Raw genomic sequence first — 5,817 nt, 5'->3', positions numbered from 1 at the left:
TTTTGGAAACAGCAATGAAGCTACATATAGGAATTCACAGTTGTGACAGCATGCCTGTATAAGCCTAAGCCAGACCAAATCCCAGCATGGAAAAGGGAGTTGGATACAAAATACCACCCTAGTAATGGAACAATTGGCAACTTTTAGCTTTTGGGATATGAATGGTTAGTTTTCTCTAAGAATATAACTCCGAATATGTCTACCACACTATAGTGAAAGACCACACACCTAAGAATATGGGGAAAGGTCTTGATGGTTTGTTGTTGTTTTCTTAAAGAACACATAGTTGGGTGGTATCTTAGTTACTGTTCTATTATTGTGAGAAGATGCAATGACAAAGGTGACTTATAAGTGAATGCATTTAATTGGGGGCATTCTTAAAGTTTCATAGGGTTGGTCCATAAACAGGCATAGCACTGAAGCAGTAGCTGGGAGCTAACATCTAATCCAAAGTTTATAGGCAGAAAGACAGCAAGACTGGGTCTGATGTGGGAATTTGAAACCTTAAATCTCAACTCCAGTGACAAACCTCCAAAAAGGACACACCTACCCCAGCAAGATGACACCTCCTAATCCTTCAGTTCCATCAATTATGGCCAAGCATTCAAATATATGAGCCTATGTTGGCAATTTGCATTCAGAGAACCACAGATGGGGAGTGAGGATGTGTATCTGGGAAGAATTGGTGAAGAGAAGTGAATATGATCAAAATTCATTGAACAAAACTCTCAAGGAGTGTGGAGGGCATGATTCTGTAAAACCTTTGCTGCATCTGTCCTAATCACTATTTGGTTTATATACTTGAGTGCATTTTTGACATATTTATTGATTTGCTTATGTTAAACTGTCCTTGCATCTCTGAGATAAAGTCTACTTGATTGTTATGAATGACCAACTGGGCATGTCCTTAAACTTGGCTTGAAAGTATTTTGTTGAGAACTTTTTGTGGAAACAATTATTAATTCTTTTAAAATCAGGATAAAACAAGGAAAAAATTAACTAAAACCATAAAAAAAACAGATGAAAAAACTTCTCTGACACCATTTAGGTGTGAGAAGGGAGGATAAGACAGGGTGGTGTAAAAGAGCCTGGAACCCCACTTCATCCTATCCTAGCAGGCTCTAGACCTATATGGGAGTGGTACAGGAACTCAGGGTCTAGCTCCAGTCAGGGTTAGGGGATGGAGATGGAATGTTAAGGGGAGACACTTAAGAGACTCTACCTCCTGACAGATATTTCTTCTCACGAACAGACAGCACACCAGCAAGGGCACAATCATGACTGAGAAGCAGCTGCAGTGAGCCAAGAGAAAATATTATTAGGGCAGAATCACAGGTAGGGTTCCAGGAGTGCCCCACAGGTCAAATCAGAGCTTGCAAGACAGGGACCAAAACAGGACTGGTAAGTAAGTTCCCAAGTAAGCAGGTCAGTGACTACACCCCTTTCTTTTGCTGCCTCTCACAACACTACCCCAGTACTACCAGGGCCCTGCCTTCAGAAGAGTGGGGTAAGGAAAGCAGTCTACCTCCGTTGCTGACTTTCAGATGGTCTAGGCAAAAGGGAAAGTCATGGACAGCCTCTGCTACCAGCCTTAGATGTCTGTGAGAAGAAGACAGTCTTGAAAGATAGAAGACAAGTTAGACTGGCTCAGATGCAAGATTATGTGGTGCTTGCTGGCTAAAATCCTATGAGCTGGGGTACAGCAATGCAGGCCAGGAAATGGTTAGCATATAAGCAGGAATTTCTCCAGAAAGTCCTTAACATCTGCCATTTCCTGAGGGAGGATCTGTGCATGGCACTGGGATACACGTTGAACTGGATCTTGGCAAGTGTGACAATACATCAGAGATCCTCAGTTGTCAGAGCCCAAACTTGATGAGCACCATAGAGTCAGCTTGCCATGACATTGAGTGTTGGTCATGTCCTTGGAACTACAATGCCTACCTAGGGGAATTTCTGATAAGCAGTAGCCAGCAGGTTAATGCCTCAATGCCAGCCAGAGGATGAGGGCAGGTAAGGGTCCTGCCTCTTAAAAAATCTGTCTAGGACATTTCAATTGGCAGGGATCCTGTTCTTCATTTCATGTTCAATCAGGCCTTGACATTCTCTATTTCCTTCTTAATTCCAACCTCATCCCCTGAGTTTCTAGACTCAGCACTGTCAGGTCAAATCATGCTAAGTGTTACAGGAATCGTGGGTGCATGGAGACATGTTGACTTGATTATACCAGGGGATAGAGAAGGTATCAGCCCAAATGTGCCCTATGTCTCCTAGTTCATGTAAAAAACTAACCATTGCCATTTTCTTCTCAGGTCCAGACATGGTGGCAGCATGGGCAAACAGTGGTACCGACATTACATCACCACACATGCAGGCTAGACCTCACTCTTGGGCTTCCAAGACTGCTGCAGTAATTCCCCTTCTCCTGCACAGACACACTCTTCCCTCGCTGCTGCCCCAACAGATCTCTTCTTGATAATTTTCACAACTATTCTCACTAGGAAGATGGGCCTATAATGTTCTCTTGTTGTTTTGACTTTATCTAGTTTTGGTACCATGATAATACTGGCTTCATCAAAACAGACTTTGATAGTGTTTCTTACTTTCCTATTTTAAAGACTACATTAAGGAACATTGTTAATTCTTTAAATGTCTTGGAGAATTCACTGAAGGATAGTTCTGTACCTGGATATGTTTCTATAACACATGTTTTAATTACAGCATTAACATTGTTGTTTGTTATAGGCATGTTTAAATTATTTATTTCGTATTGGTTTAAATTTCACAGATCATAATGGCCTAGAGATGTATCCATTTCTTCTAGAGTTTCCAATTTTATGGAATATGAGTTTTGAAGTTATAGCCCTAGTAATTTTATGATTTCCATTAGTATTTGTTGCCAAATATCTCTTTCATGGGGTCTCTATGACCACCATGGTCAGTAGAATAACAATCTGCATGGGCAAGAAGGACATCCAGTTCAATATGGCTAAGTAGCCAGTTTTGGTTCAAACTTTGAGAGTATGACACCACCCAGTTTATTTTAGGCATATTAAGCATACCACATTAAAACAATTTTTCTGATGATAACTCAATCCCATGCATACAACAAAGCTTAAGATATGATTACATTGAAAATCTTTTCAAAGTAATATGACCTCTTCCATAAAAATGGGTTCTATTGACTGAGAAACAATGATCAAGATAAGATAAGGGTCTAAGTAGCAAGAGTCTAGGGTAGCCAGATGTGGCCTAGCCCTAAATATAGCACAGAGGTTACCAGGCTATAAATCACATCCATTCCAAGCCGTCTAGGTGGAAAACAGGTTATACATCTCTTTCTTTGAAGACAAAACTCTGAATGTTTAACATTCCTGGTTCCTCTAAGTGATTATCTTTGAACACAATGACATACTATACTCAAAAACTTTTCATCTCTATTTTTATTAATTTGACTCTTTTTCTGAATTTTTTATTATTTCTCTTCCATTTTTGAGACTGTCTCATTATACAGCTTCATCCTTATTTTTGAGCAGTAAATTCACTGAATATATTTTCTACATAATTTATTTCAGAAGATTTAGTATGTTTTCTTGCATACAGTTTGTGATGAGAAGAGTGTGATCTACTTATGATAGCTCACTCCAATAATTCTTGCACTAAAGTCATTGAATCAGGTAGACTATGATAAAGTCAGTGACAACTGGGGCTATGTAATAAGTCAAATGAGACAGTCTGAACTATGACTTGAGATTATGTCCCAGACAATTATGTATTTTTAAATAAATTTTATTCTTTGGAAATTTTATATACTGTATATTGGTCCTATTCATCCATTACTACCTCTTTCCAACTCCCGCTAGTGTTCCTTACCCCATCTCTCCCACAATTTCATGTCTTCTATTTTATTATTATTAATAACCCCTGAATTGAATTTGTGCTATTCATATCTTCATGGATGTGTAGCCATCCACTGGCTTCCACATTCCCAGAGGAGACTAAATTTTACTCTCACTCAGCAGTCATCAACTGCTAATAGCTCCACTGATAGAATAATGGCTGAGGGAACCCTCCTCCACTCATGCTGGAATTTTGACTGACTTTGGGTTGTGCAGGTAGGTACAGCTATTGTGAATTGATATGTAGAAAAATCATGTCATGTCAAGAAGTCTACGTTTCAGAATTGTCTGTCCTTCATTCTCTCTGGCTCTTGTTTTCTTTGCTTTTCCTCTCCTGAGCCTTGGATCATAAGATGCTGAAAAGTTTAACATATCAACAAAAGACCACTTGATGCTATTTATACTTAGTATTCTGACGATTTATTAGTTTCTGTATTTATTACTACCCACTGTAAAATGAAGTACCTCTGGCCAAAGTTGAGGGCAGCACAAATCTATTTGTATAAGCATAAATTTATAATATAGTTTGACAGTATGACCGCTTAGTAAAACAACAGGTTCTGCTAGGACATATTGTCTCTCCAGTCATGGCCTCTTGGCCATGTTTAGAGTATTGGACATTCAATCCCCCTAGTGGAACAGGTCTCATATCTAATCAGAAAGAAAATTCTTCTTCATGTGTTCATTATTTTAGAGATAAGACCTCATTGCATGCGTTTAATCTTTGTCTTATTTTATAATTTGAATACAACGGCTAGGTACAGATCTTGTGTGTGTGTGTGTGTGTGTTTGCCTGAGTTTCTAATCTTGCTTCTTTGAGCTTCTTTCATTCTGTACTTTTGTTTCTATCCTTAAATCTGGAAGCTCTTTGGGATTATTATTTCAAATATGCCCTCTGTTTTGTTTTCTCATCTTATGGTATTCCAGTTATGTATGTTATATTATTTTATAATTTCTCACATTCATTTCATTTTTTATTTTTTATTTTTAATCTCTGCATTTTGGGTAAGCTTGTGTAATGCAGAAATATTAAGATATATAAAATAGGGATGTCCTATTTTATTGAGGAAGAGATCACTTATATGAGAAGCCAAGAAAGTTGAGAACCAAAGGTCCACATGCTGCTCTCCAGGTTGAAACCAGAACCCAAAGAGAGAGAGAGTCTCCTCCCCTAGCTGTTTTTATCCCCCATATGTTCTAAACACTTGTGAACATGTCCAACATTCATGGTCATCGCTACAGGTACATAGACCTCTCCTTACACTTGTGTTAATCTTTCTTTACATTCATTGATTTTTTTTCTTGTCTGTGATTCATCTACTGATGAACTTACCAGTGATACACTTTATTTCCATGGGAGTGTTAGTGTTTCTACTTCTTTGCTGATTTTCTCCTTGAAATTCCAGCTCTCAGCTTTCATTCCCCATCTAGTCTTTTAGGAGGATTATAATATAACTCCAATCTCCCTCTAAAACCCCTCCTATATATCCCTTTACATTCTCCTTTGAATTCCTGGCCTCTTTTTCATGAATTGTTATTGCATTCATATACACATAAATTACTAAACACAACCTGCCCAGTCAACTTACAACTTGTATGTAAGTATTCAAATTGAACCATTTATCACCAATTAACAAGTTGGTATACTCTTTCCTAACAAAGAACACGTTTGCCTCTCCCAGCTTTGTTTAGTTGTCTGTAGATCTTGAGTAAGGTTGAGGATTTGTAGACTTTTTCCCCATTTACTTTCCCATGGTCTTTGATGTCTTCTTTGTTCAGCTCAACTTTGGACAGTAGATCCTTATTGTTATTTTCTCCACTTCACTATTCTTTCTGTATTTTCCTCCCTACCCTTTCCCTAAAGAGAATTTCAGTTTTCATTTTCTCTATCAGGCCACTTGTATCCTACTATTGATTT

The 5,817-nt window shown here is 38.3% G+C and overlaps 1 pseudogene; it reads right to left on the bottom strand.

Moving 5' to 3' along the window:
* Positions 1–1,049: 1,049 nt before the first annotated feature.
* LOC110343393 lies at positions 1,050–2,370 on the bottom strand (annotated as a pseudogene).
* Positions 2,371–5,817: the final 3,447 nt, after the last annotated feature.

This window comes from Mesocricetus auratus, unplaced genomic scaffold (genome assembly GCF_017639785.1).
Source record: "Mesocricetus auratus isolate SY011 unplaced genomic scaffold, BCM_Maur_2.0 Super-Scaffold_100003, whole genome shotgun sequence".
NCBI lineage: Eukaryota > Metazoa > Chordata > Mammalia > Rodentia > Cricetidae > Mesocricetus > Mesocricetus auratus.
This window is presented reverse-complemented; position numbering and strand designations above follow the sequence as displayed.